Source organism: Martes martes (assembly GCF_963455335.1).
Source record: "Martes martes genome assembly, chromosome: 8".
NCBI lineage: Eukaryota > Metazoa > Chordata > Mammalia > Carnivora > Mustelidae > Martes > Martes martes.
This window is the reverse complement of record NC_137895.1, coordinates 34,200,813-34,224,687: the sequence shown is the minus strand read 5'-3', so window position 1 is coordinate 34,224,687 and position 23,875 is coordinate 34,200,813. Positions and strand designations below refer to the sequence as shown.

The following is a 23,875-nucleotide window of genomic DNA, read 5'->3' as shown; positions in this document are numbered from 1 at the left end:
GAACCACAGAACAATGGTTGCTAGGAGCGAGGATAGGGAAAGGCAGGTGGGTGTGCTATAAAGGACAAGGGAATCTTGTGAGATGGTACAGTTTAGTATCTTCATTATGGTGAAGGGTTACATGAAGCTACACATTTGATTAAACTACAAAGAACTATACACATATACACACACACGCAGGGAGAGAAAATGACTGCATAATCTGAAAAACTCTATGGATTACACCAACAGCAATATGCTGGTATTGATATTGTATTGATACTGTATGCAAAATTGTAAAATGAGAGAAGCTAGGCGAAGGCTGCACAGGACCTCCCTTTGTACCTTCCTTGGAGCCTGTAATTATTTCAAAACCATAAAGTAATTTCCATAAAGGGAAATGTATTTTTTGGTGACTTCTATGAACCACAGACAGATTTTAAGTCTTAATAAAGCATTTCAATAAGTCTTTTAAACATTTTAAAAAGAGACAAAAATTATTTTAAATACTTAAAATTTTGTTAATACATTGAGAACACTTCAGATTTAGATGCTGTATTCATTTCCCAAGAATTCTTAACAAATTACCTCAAATTTAGTGGCTTCAAGTAGTATAAATGAACGCTTTCAAGGCTCTGGAAACCAGAGATACAAAAGATACAAAATAAATTTTAATAAACCAAAATCAAGGTGTGGGCAGGTCCCTCCCTCAGGAGGATCAAAGGGACAGTTTGTTCCTTGCCTTTTCTAGCTTCTGGAGGATGCCAGCATTCCTTCACATATAGGCACATCCCTCCCATCTCTAGCTCCACACTCACACTGCTGCCTCCTCCTCTCTGTGTGTCTGATCTCCCTTTGACTCTTTCATATAAGGACACTGTGATGGCATATAGGTCCCATTTGAATATACCAGGATAATCTCTTCATTAGAGGATTATGTCTACCAAGACTCTTTTTCCAAAGAAGGTAACATTTACAAGTACCAAGAACTAGTAGGTAGAAACATTTTAGGAGCTACTTCAGCGGACTAGAGGCATATAATATTATATTACATTTGTTTATATATTTGTATTATCACGTCAGGAAAAATGAAATTGGAAGCAATTAACATGTTTAACAATTCCACCCAATGCGGTACATGTCTGCTACCCCTCCCATTAGGAAGTGGAATCTATTTCCTCTTCTCTCAATTCTGGGCTGTACTTGAGCTTGAATTTGAATTCTGGGAGTATGGGAAATTGCCTTGACCAGTAGAAGGCAGAAGTGACACTGCAAGTTCCAAGGTTAGGCCTTGAGAAGCCTGGCAGTTCCCGCTTCCACTCTTCTGGAATCCAGACACTATACATAAAAGTCCATCTGCCCTGTTAGAAATCCCACATGGAAGAGAGCGAGCGCCTTATTGACTGAAGCCCTAGGCACAAGAACAAAGGCACTGACATTCTAGTCCCAGTCCCGCTGCTAACACATACTAACTGGAACAGATGAGGTATCCAGCTGAGCCCAGCCAACATGAAGAATAATAAGAAATAATAATTCATTATTGTTTTAAATTATTACAGTACCAAAAAGGCAACAGAGGGTAAAGGGGCTCAATAAACCATTGTTTTGAACCTACTGAAAAAACACAGTGGCGGGGAGGATTTGGTACACAGCAATAGATAACTGAAACATTTGCCTATAGGGGATACAAATTGAATATTCATTGAATTTAACTGTAAGTCTCTACTGAAATTTAAAGTATCATCCAAGGAACTGTGCATAATGAGGCTAGACCTGTGTAAAAATCGTGTAGTTTAGATTTTTAAATGCATGCAGTGATTCTTCTTCTAGCCATAAGGTAAATATTAACTTTGAGAGACACATTTAGTTATTCTTTTTTAAAGTTCCATGAGGTCAGTCTTATATTTAAGGCATTTGTATATCAGAAATGCAATAGAGACTATCACAACAAAACCTACAGACATCAAAATGATCATAGGGACTAACAGCAAAACATTCTACACACATAAATTACCAACTTAGATAAAATGGCCAAGTTCCTCGAAAAACACAAACTACCTCAACTTACCCCATATCAAATCATGTAATAGCTCTATATCTGTTAAATAACTTAAATGCATATTACTTAAAATTCTCACAAAAGAAATCTCTAGGCCTAGCCAGTTTCACTAGGGAATCCTATTAAACATTTAAAGAAGAATTAACACCAGCTCTGCACAACCTCTTCTAGACAATAGAAGATAATGTAGCTCTGCACATTCATTTTATTAAGCTAGTATTACTCTGATACTCTGAAGCAGTACTAAGAAGAAAAACAATACAAAAAACTATAAACCTATATTCCTCATGAACACAGACACAAAATTCCTCAAAACAGTATCAGAAAAGAGAACTCAGCAAAATATAATAAGAATTATATACCATGACCAAATGGGCTTTATTCTAGGTATACAAGGCTGGTTCAGTGTTCAAAATCAATAACGTAATATACCATAACAGGCTAAAGGAAAAAAATCATGACTATATTGATTTTTACAGAAAAGACATTTTGACAAAATTCAATATCCATTTGTAATTTAAAAATTTTCCAAAAAAACCCAAATAGGAATAAAAGGAAACTTTCTCAACTTTACAAAAATCATCTGCAAAAAACATACAGTTGGTATACTTACCAATGAAAGACTGAAGAGACTGAAACCTTTGCCTTAAGATCAGAAACAAAAAGACCCACTTTCATACTTTTAAGAGAGTGGGCAAAGTACTGAAAGTTCTTGCTAGTGCAGTAAGAAAAGAAAAGGAAATATAAAGCATATAGATTGGACAGAAAGAAAGAAAGCTTTCCAGATTTGCAGACATTCTGGTTGTCTATACTGAAAATCCCAAGAATCTACAAAACACGGACAGTACATTTATGCTGAAAACTACAAAGTGCTGATGAAAACAGCAATAAAAGGGGCACCTGGGTGGCTCAGTGGTTTAAGCCTCTGCCTTCAGCTCAGGTCATGATCTCAGGGTCCTGGGATCAAGCCCTGCATAGCTCTCTCTGCTTGACTGAGAGCCTGCGCCCCCCTCTCTCTCTGCTTGCCTCTCTGCCTACTTGTGATCTCTCTCTCTCTCTCTCTGTCAAATAAATAAATAAAATCTTAAAAGAAAAATCTAAATACATAAACAGACATAACTACCAAGTTCATGGTAAATATGTAAATTGGTTTCATAGTAAATAGTAAATTCTCCCTAAATTGATATACAAGTTTAATGCAATTCTTATAAAATCCCAGAAAAAATTATATATAAAATTACTGTAAAATTTATATAAAAAGGCAGAAAACTAAAATACCTACAACAATTTAGAAGGGAAGAATGAAGTGAGAGGAATCATTCTACCTGATTTTAAGACTTAATTTTTTTATCTACAGTAATGAAGACTGTGTTATCTTTGCAGAAGGATAGATACACAGATCAATGAAATGGAAGAGAGTACTCATAAATAGACCCACAAAAATACACCCAACTGATTTTTGACAAAGGTGCAAATGTAATTTCAATGGAGAAAGAAGGACAGTCCTTTTGACAAATGGTTCTGGAATAACTGGATATTTCTAGGCAATAATATAACCTCAACCTAAATCTCACACCTTATACAACACTTAACTCAAACTGGATCATGGACTTACAGGTAAGACAAAAACTATAAAACTTTCAAAAATAAACCATTGGAGACAATCTTTGAGTTCTCGAGCAAGTTCTTAGTTATAACATCAAAGGCAAAATTTAGTAAACTGAACTTCAAAATTAAAAACTTTTGCTTTGTGAAAGAACCTATTAAGAGGATGAAAGAATAAGCTAAAGACTGGAAGAAAAACAGTTGTAGACCACGTATCTGGGGAAGGGCAGGTATTTAGGATCTATAAAAATTCATAAAACACAACAATTAAAAATAATTTTAAGATGGATAAAAAATAAACAGGGGCATTTCACTGAATATGATGTCCGGATGGCCAATGAGCACATGAAATGAGGTTCAACATTATTAGTTATTAAGGAAATGCTAATTAAAACTACAATGAGACATCACTGCATACCTCTCAAAATGGTTAAAACATAGTGACAACAAAATTCTGGCAAGGACAGAGAGAAACCTGATTATTCACACATTGCTGGTGATAATGCAAAAAGGTACAGTAGTGTGGAGAACTAAACATCCATCTACCATATAACCCAGCAATTATACTCCTGGGCATTTATCCTGGAGAAATGAGAATTTATGTTCCATAAAACCTGAAAATGAGTATCCATAGCAGCTTTATTCATAATAACCCTAAACTGGAAACGACCCAGATGTCATTCAGTGGGTGAATAGTTAAACCAACTTTGGTAAATCCATACTATGGAGTAGTACTCAAAAATAAAAATAAACATACTACTGATATACCAACTAACTTGGATGAATTTGTAGACAATTATGCTGAGTGGAAAAAGCCAATTGCAAAATGTTGCATACTATATGATTCCATTTTGGTAACATTCTTGAAATGCAAAATAATAAGGATGAAGAGCAGAGTGACATGGTTATGGTTCTAAAGGGCAACACAGGGATCCTTACAGTGATGGAACTGTTCTGTAACTTGACTTTATCAATGTCAATACTCTGATTATGAAGCTGTAATACAGTTTTGCAAGATGTTACATTTTCAGGAAACTGTGTGACAAGCACACAAAAGCTCCCTGTGTTATTTCTTAACGACTACATGTGAATCTATAGCCATCCCAAAATAGAATTTTTTTTAAAACCCCAGTCAACTCACTAAAAATTTTATTGTAGTTTTATGCTGGTAAAACTGGCTAAATTTAGTGAATCCAGTAAATCTCATCTGCTGCACTAATATAATTTTATTACTAAGATTGTTGAAAGCAGAAGCTTTCTTGTAAATTCAGGAACAATGGAAATCCTGGAGCCAAAATACCCATTGACTTTTATACCTTACTCATTGTACAGCATCTGATGCCTGGATACTCCCAAGGATATTTGCTTCCCAAGGATATTGTCTTCACTTTAGAATATATTTTAATGTATACTTTGAATAAATAGTACAGTAATAGAGTATTAAAAGGTAAAGAGTGAAAAGTATCTTTCCACTCTGTCCCTCAGCATATCGCTCCCACCCCTATTTCCCTTTAAGTCACCCAAGTCCTCCACTGGAATTGGTGTATGTATATTCAAGCTGTTATGTGTTTTCTCCCACCGTGCTGTGTGTTTTTGCCCCACCCACCCAACCTGTTTCTTTTTACACAACCGTCACTACATGCATAATTCTGCATCTCGGTTTTTCACTTCAAAAGCCTTCAAAAGCTTTCGCTCTCAATATAATTTTTTGGTTTTTGTTTTATTTTCTGTTTGTTCTGTTTTGTCTTAATTGTATGATAGACCATGGTATGAGTACATATTTAGGTCATTTCTGATAATCTGCCTCAATTAATCCAAGCAACTGACTCTGTATATCTGGCATTTGCATATCTGTAGAATAAATTCCTAGAAGTGGAACTACCTGATCAAAGGTTACATGCTTCTAGAATTTTGGTAAATACTGCCAAGTGGCCCTTTATAAATGTTGTCCCAACTTGTACTACAACAAGCCATATATGAGAGTGCCTGTTTCCCTCTGTCCTCTTCAATATAGTGAGTAATGTTTTGATCTTTGCCAATCTGATAGGTGAAAAGGGTCCCAGTATAAGCATTTGATTTAAAGATAACAATCAATGAATCCTATGTGAAAGGATACCTTAGTGCATTAATCACAAGGAAATAAAGTGACCTTCAAGACTGAAAACAGTCTTCTATATCAAGTGACATTGTGCATTTAAAACTGTCTTGTAGCCCAGTGTCTAGGGCTTGTTATTGACAGAGAAATATGAGAAAATCATAATTGGTCAAAGTAAATATTTAAGTAGATAAACTTATAAAACATTTACTTAATACAATCAGAAGAGTAGTTAGGACTTATTTTAAGTTATAAGGGAAATTGGAAAAAAAATAAAGATTCCTCCTGCCATGTAACTTTAAATATTTTCATGCATCAGACTATGCCCATGGAATTTTGTTCCATTCTAATATTTTAAAATCTTTAAAATATTTTAAAATTTTGTTCTATTTTAATATTACTCTGCATAGGGGCACCTGGGTGGCTCAGTTGTTTAAACGTCTGCCCTCGACTCAGGTCATGAGACTCAGGTCATGATCGTGGGGTCCTGATATCCAGTCCCTGCTCAGTGGGGAGCCTGCTTCTCCCTCTCCCCACTCTCCACTCATTCTATCTCTATCTCTCAAATAAATAAAATCTTTAATAAATATTACTCTGCATAGAATATATTAACATATTCTATCATGCCTATATATGTAATAACAGTCACACACTACCCAAAAGAAGTTGAGAAGTAAATTGAGAAATAAAATTTTCAGAGCTTTTAATAACCAGCAAGGTCTCTTTCAGGTCTATCATTCTAAGTCAATGATGTTTTTACTACCTGGGTAATAACCCCAGAGTTCAACAGAATGGAAATTTCTTACATATTCATATACCAGCTTTATTTTATGACAGGACAGCATATTTTCTAACATGCACACAGCAAAATCTGAACTCTGATCACTGAGTAAATTAATGATTATAAACATAGAGTGGGATGCCTGCGTGGCTCAGAGGGCTAAAGCCTCTGCCTTCGGCTCAGGTCATGATTTCAGGGTCCTGGGATCGAGCCCCGCATCGGGCTCTGTGCTCAGCGGAGAGCCTGCTTCCTCCTCTCTTCCTGCCTGCCTTTCTGACTACTTGTAATCTCTGTCTATCAAATAATTAAATAAAATCTTTAAAAAAAAAATAAGAGTTTAGGTTTTAGTAATTATTCTAACTTATTTTACTTATTAAGTTAATAACTGGCAAGTAAGGCATATCATTTGATTATTAGTATCTCAAATAGCTATTAGCCAATTAAATTCTTCTACTATTTGCTATGGCTTGAATGTTTGTGACCTCCACTCCAAATTTATATGTTGAAATTCGAACCCTAAGAAGGTATTAGGAGACGGGGCCTTCTGGAGTAATAACAGTAACCCCAGGAAGCTAACTAGCCCCTTCCAACATGTGAGGACACAGTGAAAGGCACCATCTAAGAAGCAGGAAGCAGGCTTTCACCAGACAACAAATCTTCTTGTACCTTGAATTACTCAGCCTCCAAAATACTGAGAAATAAATTTCTGTTGTTTATAAAGCACCCAATTTATGGTATTTTGCTACAGAAGCTTGAACAGAGCAAGAAAGTACTTCTTATTTATGTTATTATTTGGATGACAGAGCACTTACTTTCTAGAAACATGTATAAATATCTTTCTTGATGCAATTAAAATATTATATCTTGAGTTAGCATCTATTGGGAATATAAAATAATTCTTGAATCAAGAATACCGCATGCAATCAGAAAAAAAAAAAAAACTTGTCAACAGAGATTATCATCCTTTCAAAATAGTGTTGATTCCTGCTATCCTGTAAAAAAGAACACATTAAAGTGTTTTGCTTGGCGGAAAATGGTCAATGAATTCAGTAATATATTTTACTCCCATAAATCAACGTGGATCATTGATCATGTGGATACAGAGGATACGCACACAAAAATAAAAATATGACTCTCATCATCGAATACTCCGAATTTAATCAGATAAAAACTCTTCAAGGACAATTCAGTCCGTCATCAAGTACTATTAAGAACCTATTACACAAGTCAAACCTAGGCGCCAAAGAAGTAAGGAGGTTTGTATCTCAGCACCGTTCTTGCGGACATGAAGCTGGGTGGGGTAAGATGCTCTGTGAGGTTGCTTGGTCAGAGAATACCTCAAAACAAGCAAACACATCGTTCTCGGTGTCCCGAGAAAGCCACCAGGCCATGACAGGCATAAAACAGCTTTAAAAACTGGGTGATGAGGCGCTTCAACGCAGGATATATTCTTCAGTCCTCCCGTGTTTCTGGGTAGCGAACCACACAAATGGTGCAGACCAAGTAAGGCTACGTCTACCTTTAAGACCTGGAAGAGCACGGCCAGACTGGGAGAAACGGACGCAGCCTCATTTGCATAAGCACCCAAACACTGCTGACGTCGCCGCGCCCGAGTGCGGACCCCGCCCCGTCTTACTCCAGCCTTTCCCTTGGAAGGAAGAAGATGGAAAGAGGGAAGAGAGCGAGACACGAGAGAGCGCGAGCCTAGGGGCGTCCCTCTCCAACGCGCGGCCAACGCCGCTCCTTGTCTCAACCGAAAAGAATTCCCGCTCCCGCGGCCTCCGCGACTGGGCGGGTCACACCTGTCCCCGGGATGTCTCAGCCGGGCGTTTCGATTCGTTCGTATTTATAAGGCTGGGATGCCTGCGTGTTATGATTTGAAAGCCTCTCCCTTTATTCAGAATCATCCTCTGCCCAGGCCACGCGCAGACAAGCCAAGTGAATGGTGCAGAAAACGATCTGAGTTTCCGATTCCTCCCATCCTCTCCTGAAACCCCCCAGCATCACCATCTCACCGGCACACTCTCAAATTCCTGGATGCGCAGGAACACACGCAGGTTGTGCTTTCCTCAGTAGCCACGTGCCTCGTGCGCGGAAAGGCCCACTTACGGACCTTTTATCGCAGGGTTCCTCGGGCAAAAGGGAACGGGGGTCACGTGAAAACACACGGCCTCCGGCAGTCGCCCTCGGCAGTGGCAAAAGCGACGAGAAGCGAATGAGGAATGAGACTGGCTCCTCTCCCCGCCCCACCGCCCACCGGCGCGGGGGATCGGCTTCCAACTCACCTAGAACCTCGGAAGCGCCTCGCTCCGTCCCGACCCTACCAACTTTCCTCTCGGACTTGCCCCAGTCGGACCCCACCCGTCCAGCCAGCCCTGACTTGACTTGGAAATGACTAGTCTCCCGGGGATGCTGTAGGCGAGTTCCACGACGAGAAGGAAGGATGGCGGCACGTTTCGACCCATGTGCTTCCCCCTACTCGCCACCTCCCCCCCCCCATTGTGCACAGGTGCAGGACCCAGCCTGGAGGGTCGCCCGCCCAGCCCAAGTTCACCCTCAAAAGCTTCGGAGCTGCCCCCCTCCTCTCATCCCAGGACCCAGCCTGAGTCCTTCCCGGGATGCATCCATCAAGTCCGCTCGCGTTCCCGTCCCCTCGGCTCCAGGGTGGCTAACGGTGAGCCCCGCCCTACCCAAAACCGTGCCCTTAGCAGCAGGAGCGTGTCAGTACCGTTCGCGTGTCTCCACCGGGCACCTCTTGGTTCTTCCACGTCCCAACAGTAGCAGCAGTGGCCAAAGGTGGCTGCGACGGAGGCCGCGGCGGAGCTGTTCAGAGAGAAGCAGCTGCTTGCCAAGGGCGGGCCCTGGGGCTGGGCAGAGGGGGTCGCTGCCCTGCGGGCTGCCTGCGAGGGACTCCTGAGCGCCTGTGTGTCGGCCAGGGAAAGAGCACGAGATCCAGGCGCGCGGGTGCGTGCGCGCGGGTGTGTGTGAGGGTGTGAGCGAGGGTGTGACGGAGGCGCCCACGTGCCCGGCCCGCCCGCGCTGCGGCCGCCGACCGGCTGCGGGGGAGAGGGGGAGGCTGCGGGCGCCGCGGGGGAAGGGAGCCAGGTCGCCCGGCTGGGCGCCGCACCTCCCCGCCCCACCGCTCCTTGACGCAGAGGCCGCTGCGGCTGCCCAGCCGCGTCCTCCCTGCGCTCCGGGATGGGCCCGCTGGGGCGGTGTGGACCGGGCAACTCCGCTCCGAAGCAAAAACCAAACGGCTACCCCTGACATCCCAGCCTCCTTTAACCCACCCAGCGCAGAGGACAGGCACCGGTTGCCCGCCCGGCGCCTTTGTCTCGGCGAGGATAACAACACGGTCCTGCCTCGCACCCCCTAATATTCTCCGAGAGTCCGTGACGGGACAAGAAGTGGGTGGGTGACCCAAAGAACCCTTTTCCCTAGCTGTCTCTCAAGCCGGCCATTTACATCTCTTGCAAAAGAAAAGCCATCTGGGCATTCGCTTCTCTGCCGAACGTTGGCCTGATAGCGTTCAGGGATTCTGGGCGGGTTAAGAAAGGGAGCTGGCCCTCACCCTATGCGGGTCCCATAGCGTCGGACTCCTCCCCAAGGGGTCTCAGTACAACACAAATTCTTCTAGCAATCAAGACATGCCCATAATTAAGCCACGTGGAGAATCCCTAACATCTACATCACTGAACACAAAGCTAAGCCTTCTTTTGAAAATGGCTGAATCTTCCCCTAAACAGGGCATATGCTCTAGAGATTAGATTTTATGTCCTTGAAACTTTAAGTCTTTTCGAAATTCAAAAGAAATGCAAAATAAGCCTAAAACAAATTATAGCGGAAAGGTTCAGGGATTTGATGAAGGACATTTTTCACTTCCAGACGATTAATGTTACCATTAAAAAATACCTCCGTGCACTTTTAGGCCTTCCAACAATCCCTCAGATTTTGACGGTTTGTATCCAATTAAGATTGAATTAAATAACAAGGCCATTGCAGACAGGTTTTTCATGCAGTGAAAAATCTCCTGGAAAGAAATCACAAGACCTAAATTTCAGGTCAGAACATTGCAACTAATCCTTAGCTTTTAACGCAGCCAAGAGAGTTTTTCTCAGTCTCTTCCAATCTCACCTTTAAAATATATACATATTTTTAATTTAAATGAGATTTGATTCCCTGGATGCCCCTCCCCTGCCATGAGTAAATAAATACTCTGACAGATGGGGGTGGGGGGGAAGAACAGTTCCAATAAACCTCTTACAGAACATTGTGTATAATTTGTTTTTTTACTTCACATACTGGTGACAGGCAAATATTTATGTTGAAATATATCGTTTTTTCTGCACTGAAAGTGATATACTGTAGAAATAATACCAATAACAACTGAGAAGAATTTAAGAAAATAAATAAAGCTATGTCTTCCATAATCAGGATTGGGTTTATCTGTGGGAAACAAAGTTTCCTGTATGCACACAAGAATGGTTTATAGCAGTACAAAAAAGGCCTACTTGCCTACAAGTGTTCCCTCCTCACACTCATTCACTGACATTTGACACCTATCTCAAATACATGTACAAAGCTACAAGTCACAGAATATTTGTGGAGTGGTACCTCAGAAATGACTAATACTAATACATGTCTTGAAGCCAATGAGAAGAAATAAGAAAAAAACAGCTATTGAGTTTCCCACTAAGTACCTAGAGCTTTAAAATAGCTCATTTAATCTCAATTAATTAAAGAAGTGATTTTAGAGATTAGATATAGGTGATACTCAAGAGAAAAAATTTTGCAAAAAGCTGCATAGCTGGTTCATGACAGAATGGAGATTTTAACCCAGATCTGGCTGACTTCAGAGTTCATGTTTTTTATTTTATTTTTATATTTTTGAAGATTTTATTTATTTGAGAGAGAAAGAGTGCACAGATAGAGAAGCAGGCTCCCCACTGAGGGGAGATTCCTGATGCAGGGCTTCATCCCAGGGTCCCAGGATCATGACCTGAGCCCAAAGAAGATGCTTAACTGGCCGAGCCACCCAGGTGCCCCAGAATTCATTTTTTTTTAATGCTATCTTGTAAACCTTTAGTGAATGTATAAATTTTAACAGGAAGAAAATGTAGAACTAACACAAGGGCTAGTCACCTTTGGAAATAAGAAGGGGAGTTGGGGGATGGTGCATGTGGAAAGATCCAAAAAGGAGAACATAGAAACTCTAGTCATAGAGGTGAAAAGTATCTATTTTTAATTTTAACAATAAAGACCTTACAATCTAATGTCCCATCACTAATATCTTTTAGCCAACAATTATTGAGTGCTTTCTTTGTCACACAGGGAAAATGATCACATGGATGGTGCTGGTATAGCAGAAGGGAAAGTGTAGGACTTAGATGATTTCAACCTACAAGTGAAGGAAGGCTCGTCTTTTTGGCCACACTGTATTTAATATTAGCAAGTATTGATTCAAAGTTAGGTATGTGCCTTGGCAATGTGTAGAATAATTTAAATGACTTATTTTTCCTAGTTCTTATACCAGCTCTATACAATAATTACAGTTATTAGCCACACATTGCAGAAAAAGATGAAACTGTAGTTGTTGTGTTTATAGTAAGGAGGCATCTGTTAGATACTGTAAATAAATACCTACCTCTATCTAAATCACTTTCTGAATTTGATATGTACTTTTAAGCATCTAATCCCTCAAGATGACAACATTATGCAAAAACTCCCAAAAATATAGCACCAGAGTTCAGAAAAGCAATGCAAAAATACACCAAAAAAAAAAAAAAAAAGATTTAAAAGTCACAGTACTAAAGGAAAATGTTTAAATCAATTCACACCATGAGATTATGTTAATTTATTCTCCTATTTGTTATACATGTAGTACCTTGTGGAAAATCTTTCTTTTTCTGATAAATATTTTATTATATTATTCTCCATATTAAAGGTTATTTGATATACAGTTTCAAAATTTTTATGACACCAAAGACTGTACAAACCCAAAATACCTAGTGAATATCCTATTCAACCTACATTTTCTTGATTTATCAAGGGGTGAGAGGTAGAAGCAAGGCAAATAACTATATTATTTGATCTCTCTATAGGTAGAGGATGGGTTAACTGAATTCACAAATGTCAAAGCAATCAAATCAACTGGTATGGTTTAAATTCATAATGTTGTTCCAACAGTTTCCACTATTGTTTGAGGAAAACAGGACAAATTCAAGGTTCTTTTTCTTTGATTTTTGTGAAAATAAAATGCTTGCAAGTTTTCTCTGATCTGTAGTAACTCTATACATCTTTTATTTTTCTCTTTCTAAATGCTAATGGCTTTGGGGCTCTGTCCTTGGTCCTTAGGTCTTTTTTTTTTTCTTTTTTTTTCCTCTTCATACTCTCTTAGGTGATTTCATTCTATGTTTTCTTTCATGTTTGATTTAAGTAATGGCAATGTTAAAAATATTCAGTTTTCTGTAACTAATAACTGTAATTGTACTGACCAAAGGAAATTGAGCGTAGAGAAGACCAGCATCCCAGGAAGGGAGCCAGAGTGAATAAAGTAGCAGAAAGGAGGCACTTGGGGACTAAGGCACAGCTATTTTTCCAGCAGTACAAAAATATTTCAATATTCCAACCACTGGTTTAGCTGAGCAATGTGTGGTAACTGAAAACTGTTCTTCATATTAAAGTGTGTTTTTGGTATATGCTATTTCTGATACTAAAGAAATGTCATTACTAATTTACTGAGTTTTTAAATCATGAACTCTTTCATTCAACAAATATTTATTGGGTACTTATTGTATAACAAGCACAGTCCTAGGTGCCTTGAAATATATCAGTGAAAAAAATAGACAAATATTCCTACCCTTGTCGAATTTATAAGCCAGTGGAGTGGGAAAGGGAAGACAAAAATTTATAGTAAATGTAAGTAAATCATATAGTATGTTTAAAAGAGCTAAGTGCTATAAAATTTAAAAAAAAAAAAAGATAAAGTAGGCTAAGGGGGTTAGAAGATTCAGGGGAAGGAAGGTACACTTCAATTTTAAATTGAGCTGTCAGGATAAGCCTCTGAGATTTTATTGGAACAGTGACTTAAAGGTCACTTAAAGTCTAACTTAAAGTTAGACTTGCAGATGTTCCAAGTAGAGAAGTCAGTAAAAGACCCTAACAGGAGTTTACAGGACATGTCTGAGGAACAGAGGAGACCCAGATACAGCAAATTTTTGCCTTACACTTGCCTTACACTATAAAGGCAAGTCTAAAAACTTTAATTTCTTTTATAAAATTTACAGTCATCATTTTTTTGGTGTTCACACATGCTTTTATTTCTGGAATAAATCCCACTTGACTATGATATACTATTATTTTTTATTTAAATTGATGACCCAACTTTTCCATATTTCATTTAGAGTTTTTTTCTATATACAAAAATGAAATTATTTGGTTTTTGTTTATGTTCCCCTTACAATTTTTTTAAAATCAGGGCTATTCTAGCATTGTAAAATGAGATCCAAAGTTCACACTCTCTCAAATACTCTTTTTTTTTTTAAATTTTATTTATTTATTTATTTGACAGAGAGAGAGAGAGAGAGAAATCACAAGTAGGCAGAGAGACAGGTAGAGAGAGAGAGAAGCAGGCTCTCTAGCTGAGGAGGGAGCCCGATGCGGGGCTTGATCCCAGGAACCTGAGATCATGGCCCGAGCCGAAGAGAGAGGCTTAACCCACTGAGCCACTCAGGCGCCCCTCTCTCAGGTACTCTTACATAAGATAAAAATTGTTCATTACTTGCCTGGGAAACTGAGGAAAGTAGGAAGAAGATATTACATAGAGATATTTATTAATAATTGAATCTATTATTATTATTTTACTTATGAATTTTTTATTATGAATTGAATTTTTCTATTGGTCTAACTTTTTAATTGAGTAAATTTTGATAATCTTTTTTAAAAAAATTGTTCATTTCGTCTAATTTTTTAGAGTGTTGCAATAAATTTGGTAGTACTTTTTTATTTTAAATCCTAGACTATGCTTGTAGAAACATGCACTGGTAGATAATGCTGCTTATTTTGACCTCATTTCTCTCTTTTCTATCAGTCTTGCTAAATATTTGTCTATTAGTCTGTCCAAAGGATCAACTTTAGATATTGTTAGTAATGTATTTTTGCTTTTTTGTGAGTTTCTTTTCTCATGTTATTTATACATTTCTTCTAGTTATCTTTTCTACCTTTTGGATTTGAACAACTGTTATTATATTCCTTCAACATTATAATTTTCTCCCTGAGTACAACATTAGTTGTAAACTATAAATTAATTAAGCAATCCTTTTAAATAATTTCAATTCTTAGTTACATAATTTATAAGTGTATTTTTTCATTTTATTTTTACTGTTGATCTTTTATGTTGACATTGTAATGAGATAACTTGATCTTTGTAATATGAGTTCCTTTGGAAGTTTTGAGATCTTTTGTGGTCCAGTATTTGTTCATTTTTTAAAAAATCATTTATGTTGAACTCAAAAGAGTGTATATGTTTTATTTATTAGATAAAGCTCATTAATTATGAATTTTAAATCTTCCAATATGTAGCATAAACTTTGATGTCCACATGGTTATATAATCCTACTCCAACCAGATTATTTTTTTAATTTTTTTAAAATTTATTTGAAGAAATCACAAGTAGGCAGAAAGGCAGGGGCGGGGGGGTAGGCAGGCTCCCTGCTGAGCAGAGAGCCCAACATGGGGCTCGATCCCAGAACCTTGGGATAATGACCTGAGCCGAAGGCAGAGGCTTTAACCCACTGAGCCACCCAGGTGCCCCTCCAACTAGATTTTTTAAAAACTGTGTGTTTTGTTTGTTTTTGTTTGGCTATTCTGGGTCACGTTTTTATATCTGAACCAAGTAACATAGCTCTGGAAATGAGATTCATAGTTCCATAATGATCACATTGAGTAGAAGAAACTTCTCCCAATGAAAGAAGACACTATTAACAGAAAAGGGGCATGAATGAAAAAACATTATAAGTAGCTAAAAATATGGGCCAGTGGAAGAACCCCTACAAAGCATCATATGAATATACCTTCTACAGGCAGTATAAGTACATTGGATTTTAGGAACTGGATGTTGGAGGAGGTCATCGAGAGGATGTGCCTGCTGATAGATAATCAGAGACTCCTTACTTCCAACCCTTTCCTTGGAATGTATGTTCTTTCTACTATTTCCATAACTGGAGACATTTCAAGAAAGCAACCTTGAGAGAGTATGTGTTGTTGAGACCATTTGGACCATAAATGTGACTGAAGATTCTATAGAAACTATAAGATTCTATAGAAACTTTTAAGATTCTGGTGAGCAAGTGCAGAGATTTACTCATCTTGAAGCAGCCTGAAACAAATCTCGTAGGTACATTTCCTTGCTTATTACACATTCCACCTACCAATCTGGAGTGGTCTGTCTCTTTCTTGGGTCTCCCCTTGCCCTCTGTGTATGGGACCTAGTTTCAGATTTCACCTAGGGAGCTCCTGAGGTTTCAAATCAACAATTGGTGAGCCAGCCAGAGTCTGACCTATGGGCCACCCACCCTCCACCACCACAGAGAGGTCGACGGCTAACCCCAGACTTCCCCCACAATACCTCTTTCCCAAGTTGCAGGAAGGGTAAGTAAGAAAAGTTGCATTGTAACAATCTTCTAGAAAGAATTGTCTGAGCCTTCCAATGGCAACTTTTTAAAAATAATAAAATGATTATGACAATCTCTGTTGTATGAGGAATCCCAAAACAAACACAGGCAAAATTACTCACTAGAAGAGAATGAGAGATAAAGGGGGAAAACTTATAGTGAGAAAGAGGATATATCATTCATGGGCAACTTAAGTAAGGGGGAAAAACAATTGAAATCTAGATCAAACCAAATATCGTAAATGTATAACCCCTACAGCTTGAGTTCCTACTTCTTATGGTTCTCAGACTCAGTTTTATCACTGTTCTCTAGTTTCTTTCCTAGTATTAGAGAGATCATCAGAAACTCTTTTACCAGTTGCAAGGGTTTCATGGAGCCTTTTTATTTTTTATTTATTTATTTTTTCCAAAGATTTTTATTTATTTATTTGACAGACAGAGATCACAAGTAGGCAGAGAGGCAGGCAGAGAGAGAGAGAGGGGAGGAGCAGGCTCCCTGTGGAGCAGAGAGCCCCATGTGGGGCTCCATCCCAGGACCCTGGAACCATGACCTGAGCCGAAGGCAGAGGCTTTAACCCACTGAGCCACCCAGGCGCCCCTCATGGAGCCTTTTTAAACATGAACAAATTCCAGACTTCCTTCCTTAAGGTTCCGTTCCCTTAGATCCACTCTGGTATGAACATTTTTATTAGTCTTGTTTTGGTCAGCAGAGCAGAGCTGTTATGAATGTACAAGAATAAGAATTTAATATAGGAAATGGGAGTTTAAAAATGTGGAAGGAATTGGGGCAGGGCAGTGAAGGTCTAGATCACTATAACCAGAGAGTCAGAGGAACATTCACTAACAATTCAGCCTGAAGCTATGTAGCCGGAGATTTCCAAGATCACAAGGAATTCCAAGAGGCCACTGTGTCTGGCCCCGTGACCTTGGGAGAGTGGTGACTTCCACTTCACTTCTGTTTTCCAAATTACACATGTGTTCCTTTTATTGGCAAACCCTCAGAGTCTTCGAAGAAGGGGATTCTTAGAAATGCAGTGCCCACCTTAGAGGGAAGAAATGAAGGGGTCAGACTGACAACAGGCAATCTACCATCTAACACCTCTGCCATTAGTGAGGGGTGTGTGTGAGAGAGAGAGAGAGAGAGAGAGAGAGATCGATCTTCAGTGTTATTGTGGCTGTGCTGGCTTTACAAAATGAAATGAGAAGATTTTGTTTTACTAAACCATTGAATAGTGTGTATATATCTTCTTGGAAGTATCTCTTCTTTAAAGATTGAAATGAATTAGCTTGTAAAACCATCTGGGCCTAGTAATCTTGCAGAGGTAATTCATGTTTTTTCCAAAAGCTTCTAAAAAATCTGCCTATTTAGGTTTTCTTCTTCCTTTTTAGTCATTTTGGAAAAAAAATTTTTTTTTTTTCCAGAGCCTATTCTTTATCTCAACCAAATGTCAAACCTAGAATTGGGCATAATATCATATTAAACTTTAAAAATATGTTTCCTAGCTATGTTGTATTAGTCAACCTTGCTGTACAACTAACTACCCAAGAACAACAGCTGGTACAATGAGCATTTATTTTTTACTTATATGACATTCAACAACTACAGTTAGCTCAGTTTTCACTTCTCTAAAGCTTCATATAAATGAAATCATACAGCAGTCTATCTTATTAAGTCTTCCTTCATTCAGAATAATACTTTAAAATTCATCCATGTTATGGAAGTACTTCATTCCTTTTTATTACTGAGTAGTATTCTTTAGTATGAATATAAATAGACAATATTTATTGATACTCCTACTGATGGGTACCTGGGCTACTTCCAGTTTGGGCTATTATGGCTACAGTACTATAAATATCCTTTCATATTTCTTTTCCTTGGTATATATTCTCATTTTTCTTGGGTAAATTCCTAGGAATAAACTTTCTGTGCCATGTAGCAGATATATGTTTAGTTTTATAGGAAACTGAATAATATTTTCCAAAGGAATCTGACTTCCAAGTCTGTGTTCTTAATTATGTAATAGAGTTGAAATGAAACTTGGAAGAAAAATGAGACTTTTCCAGATAGGAAATTTAGGGGGAAATACTTCAGATTAAGAGAATAGCATTAGCAAAAGCACATGGTTGTGAGAATGAAGTTTATTCATGTGAGAGAAATGAAATATGGGTCTGATACAGTTAAGAGATAAGACTGCAAAGGTAATTAAGTCATGTCTTGGTGATCTGCTTGATCATAATGCTAAAGATTTGTGGCTTAAGTACAGAAAGAAATGGGAAATCTTGAATTTTTTGTGGAAAGCATAATTATTCATTCATTCATTCATTCATTCTCTACAGTAAACATTTTCTGAATGCTAAGCATATTCAAGCATCACAATGACAGTCGCAGTGTTTTTTTGTTTTGTTTTTTAAAGATTTTATTTATTTATTTGACAGAGAGAGACACAGTGAGAGAGGGAACACAAGCAGGGGGAGCAGGAGAGGGAGAAGCAGGCTTCCTGCCCAGCAGGGAGCCCACTCGATCCCAGGACCCTGGGATGACCTGAGTAGAAGGCAGATGCTTAATGACTGAGCCACCCAGGTGCCCCATGTTTGCAGTGTTTTAAGAAGTGCTGAAGGTTGGAAGTAGCGCAATGTCAGGAGAGGGAAGAACATCTCTGAGAAATACTGAAAAGAACAATTCCAAAGGTTTCTGTGGTTAGTTAGATACAGTTTCCTGAAGGGGAGTAAGGGCTTCCTATTGGCCACAACTTGAATAATCGGGAAATTGATATTGAGCTTCACCACAATAGAGAATTTAAAAGACAACCGAGTTAAGGCTAAGAAGCTGAAAGCAGAATGTTTTTTGAAGACATAGCTTCCAGGAAACACAGTAGTTCTGCTACAGTACTAAGTATCTTATAATAAAAAGTTCTAAATTTAACAGAGCTTAAGTATCGTAGGTTTTTACATTAAAAAAAAAAACAACTGTAAACTACTCTGTAATAAACAGAGTGTAATTTTAATTCTAAGCTGGTATGCTATAGTCCAATTACATTTATAAGTTCTGTCAAATAATTTCTTAGAATAGTTTCCTTTGTTGTAGGAAATAAAGCCAAGAAGATTATATTTCCTTTGAAAATAACAATATCCAGGGATTAAAAAATTGATTTCAGGGCTTTTTAAATTAAATAATACAAAAGTATTGGTGCTCTTTTGGATTCAAGCCAAACTAATTTGCAAAACTTAAAAGTAAAGGGAGATATAATAGCATATCTTTCAAGAAACAGCAGTGTGCAATCATATTTAATAATAGGTTCATCTAATGTTATGCCTATAAGGATTTGGGGACATGTGTAAAACATGAGTGAGTCAGAAGAGAATCTATAGTCTAATAAAAACTCTAACAGCAATTTTTTCTCTTCTATTATTTCCACACACCCTTACCCCCATGTTGTAATCTCTTAGTTATTTGTTCATACTTCTCTTGTGAGTAATATTTGAAAATTATATTTCCCACCCGGCCAGGTAGATTCTTAACCTAAATTCTTCTTCCCCCCACTCCCCTCATCTTTATATTCTCTCTGCATTTGATAATGCCAGGGACCACCATTTGACAGTCCCTCCCCACCTATCTGCACAGATCTGTCGATTTCTGATTATGAAAGGAAGGAAAAGACTCATAATTCAAAATAATAGCATAATAATGTAACAGAAGAAAGTGAGAGGGACTGGGCCAACTCAATGGAAAGATAGTACTAATTCAAAAATAAGTGAGGAGTACTGAATAAGTCAATTATTGCTGCAATAATGCTGCAAAAACAAATCATTCTCAAACTCAGTGGGTTAAAAATACAATTATTAACCTCATCACATATCTATGGGGTGGTTGGGAATTACCTTATGTAGACTGACTTGGATATATTGGTTCTAAACTTTTTTTTTTAAGGTTTTATTTATTTATTTGAGAGAGAGAATGAGAGCATGAGAGGGGAGAAGGTCAGATGGAGAGGCAGACTCCCCATGGAGCCAGGATCCCAAGATGGGACTTGATCTCCAGACTCCAGGACTAAGACCTGAGCCAAAGGGAGTCACCTAACCAACTGAGCCACCCAAGCACTGGGTTCTAAGCTTCATTCAAGCCTTCTTCACATGTCTCTCACACACCTCAGACCATTAATTTCCAAGGCATGTTCTTCTTATGGCAAAAGGCAGGAGTGCAAAAAAGGTCCAATAAAAACTAGATGCCTCGTAGAGCCAGAATTAGAACTGGCACACTATCAAAACTTCCTACTTTCTAACAGCCAAAGCAAGTCGCTTGGTCAAGCTCCATTTAATGGGACAGGGAAGTATATTTCTCCCATAAGGTGAAGGAAAGGACTGAATATTATCAACAATAATCTAATACAACCCAAGCATGTAAGTAATCTAAGCTATCTTCTGTAGCTAGATTTCTCTCTTTTGTTTCACGACTATATATTTCCCTATCCAGCTGTCCCGTAGGTAGCTCAACTTTGCAGTCCCTGAAGATTCCAATCTTGCCCGATGGCGTGTTTTAAAGACCTTCCATTTGTAGGTGCAGTCTCACCCAGCCCTCGAGTCAGCATAATGAAGCAGGCAGTTGGTTAGCATTCCATTCCTATTCAGTCTTGCTGGAGAAAGTATCTATCATTGTGCCTGGGTGAAGACCTACAGGCTTACTGAGCATTGACCTCTTTTTCTCTAAAAAAGGTTTGCAGGTGTGCAGTAAAACTGTGTAGGTGACTGATGTCAGCCTTCTGTGACCATCTCAAGTGACCTCAAGGAGATATCGAAAACAGGAAGAGCCGGAAAATCAGTTTAGTGGAGGCATGCAAGCAAGGCTTTGAACGATCAGATATGATGAAACGTAACGTATTAAGATGACCCTTGGGTCTCTCACATGTCTATGTGGAAATCAGTAAACCTTAATTTTTACAACTGAACGAATTGTGCCTTGTGACACCCAAATATTTGGGGAACTGCTTTGCAAGTACATACACTTCTTTTCCCTCTTTATGTCTACGATCCCTGACAGCTAACAAGTTTCCGAGCAGTTCTTCAGAGTCATCTCAGACTGTCTCTGGGCTATCCTCCTTAGTAAGACAACAAATGAAGCATTTATTAACCCACTTTGAGGTTGGCTTTCTATGAGTCGACGCAGGGAGGTGGGTGGCTTTTAAACCAGGACTCTGTATCAATTTTCTTAAGCACCAAGAAGGAGGTAACAATAATTTGTCTTAAAGAATGTATTGCGTGGGGGCGCCTGTGTGGTTCAGTGGGTTAAAGCCTCTGCCTTCAGCTCAGGTCGTGACCTCAGGGTCCTGGGATCAAGGCCCGCATCAGGCTCTCTGCTCAGCAGGCAGCCTGCTTCCCTTCCTCTCCTTCTGCCTGCCTCTCTGCCTACCCGTGATCTCTGTCTGTCAAATAAACAAAAAAATAAATTAAAAAAAAAAAAGAATGTATTGTGTGGTATTGACAATTTAACTCTATTAATTCCAATTCCAGTCCATGATCATGGAATAACTTTTCATTTATTTATTCTTCTTAATTTCTTTCATCAATAGTTTTCAATTGTACAGATTGTCCAATTTCTTGGTTAAATTTACTCTTAAGTTTTTGTCTTGTTTTATTTTGTTTGATGCTATTAAATGGGATTGTTTTCTTAATTTCTTTTTGGGAATGTTTGTTCTTAGTGTATATAAACACAACTGATTTTTGGATGTTAATTTTATATCCCTCAACTTTACTGAATTCATTTATTAATTTCAATACTCTTTTTGGAGGAATCTTCAGGATTTTCTTTATATAAGATCATTTCATTTAAAAATAGAGACTACTTCTTCCTTTCCTATTTGGATGCCTTTTCGTGGATGCCTTTTTGTTCCTTTTTTTTTTGGTCTAATTGCTCGGACCTGAATTTCCAGTACTCTATTGAACGGAAGTACTAACAGAAAGGATCTTTATCTTGTTCCTGATCTTAGAGGAAAAGCTTTCAGCTTCTTACCATTGAGTATGATGTTAGCCATTTGTCTGCCATATATGGCCTTTATTATGCTGGGATACATTCTTTCTATACTTAATTTGTTGAGAGTTTTTGCTGTGAATGAATGTTGAATTTTTGTCAAGTGCTTTTTGTGCATCTATTGAGATGATGATATGATATTTTTATCCTTCATTTCCTTAATGTAGTTTATCACCTCTATTGATTTGCATTTGCTGAAATATTTTTGCATCCCAAGGATAAATCACTGTTGATTATGGTATATGATCCTTTTAATGTGCTATTAGATTCAGTTCGCTAGTATTTTGTTGAGGCTTTTTGCATCTATGTTCATCAGGGAAACTGATATCAGTACAGCTGAAAAAAAAGATAAAAATACACTTTTCTTGGGGCACCTGGGTGGCTCAGTGGGTTAAGCCTCTGCCTTCAGCTCGGGTCATGATCTCAGGGTCCTGGGATCGAGCCCCACATCAGGCTCTTTGCTCGGTGAGGAGCCTGCTTCCTCCTCTCTCTCTGTCTGCCTCTCTGCCTACTTGTGATCTCTCTCTCTCTCTGTAAAATAGATAAATAAAATCTTTTAAAAAAAATACACTTTTCTATACACCAAAATGACATATACAAACCTGAAAATCAATGAACATTGTTAATACAATGACAAGGAAAGATACCGTTTTCATTCATTTAATTGTTAAAAATATATTAAGAATCTAGCTTGTTGGGCACCTGGGTGGCTCAGTGGGTTAAGCCTCTGCCTTCGGCTCAGGTCATGATCTCAGGGTCCTGGGATCAAGTCCCATATCGGGCTCTCTGCTCAGCAGGGAGCCTGCTTCCCTTCCTCTCTCTGCCTGCCTCTCTGCCTACTTGTGATCTCTCTCTGTCAAATAAATAAATAAATAAAATATTTAAAAAAAAAAAAAAAAAGAATCTAGCTTGTTCCAGGCGGTCTTCTAAATCTTCTAGATTTCAGAGGCTGAAAACTAACATTGGACAAAATTTGGATCTTCAAATTGAGAACATGTGGAAAAACAAATGATAGTGTCATTCAGAAAATACTTATTTGTTTTGGTTTTGAACTCTAACACACTTTGATCTGTAGCAAGCTATATATTATTCCATACCCAAATTTAGCAAGTCAAAGTGCAGATTTTAAAAAATAATACCTACCAAAAATACCAGTCAAACCCATGCTCTTTTTTAAAATCTCACCTTTGAATATTAGGAATTCAATTAATTATTTAAATTGATGAAATGGTAATGAATTGATAAAATGATAAAAATTGAGAATTTAGAATATTGGTGTTTCACAATATGCTCAGTACATTTTTGAAGGGCCTATGATATTGAATCCTAGATCATTTTTTAATTTTTTTAAGATTTTATTTATCCAGAGAGAGCAAGAGAGAGAGACTGCATAAAAGCAGGGAGAGCAGCAGGCAGAGAGAAGCAGACTCTCTGCAGAGCAAGAAGCCCAATGCGGTACAGGATCCCAGGATCCTGGGAATCATGACCTGAGCCAAAGGCAGACACTTAACTGACTGAGCCACCCAGGTGTCCCAAACCTTCAATAAATCTGTATCCTTGAATTTTCAGAGTCAAAAGTTATCTCTGATTACTTTAGAAATAATTGAATTCAAAGGTACAACCAGTTGTGTTTTACAAAAACATGTATACTGTTTAGATAAAAT

At 38.3% G+C, this 23,875-nt stretch overlaps 1 protein-coding gene across 1 annotated transcript in view; it reads right to left on the bottom strand.

Moving 5' to 3' along the window:
* The window catches only part of SLC6A15 (solute carrier family 6 member 15), a 43,264-nt gene extending 33,759 nt beyond the window's left edge, over positions 1–9,505 (bottom strand). Inside the window, exon 1 of the mRNA XM_080812200.1 lies at positions 9,248–9,505. The gene's annotated coding sequence lies outside the window, so the exon portion shown is untranslated. The remainder of the gene's footprint in view (positions 1–9,247) is intronic.
* Positions 9,506–23,875: the final 14,370 nt, after the last annotated feature.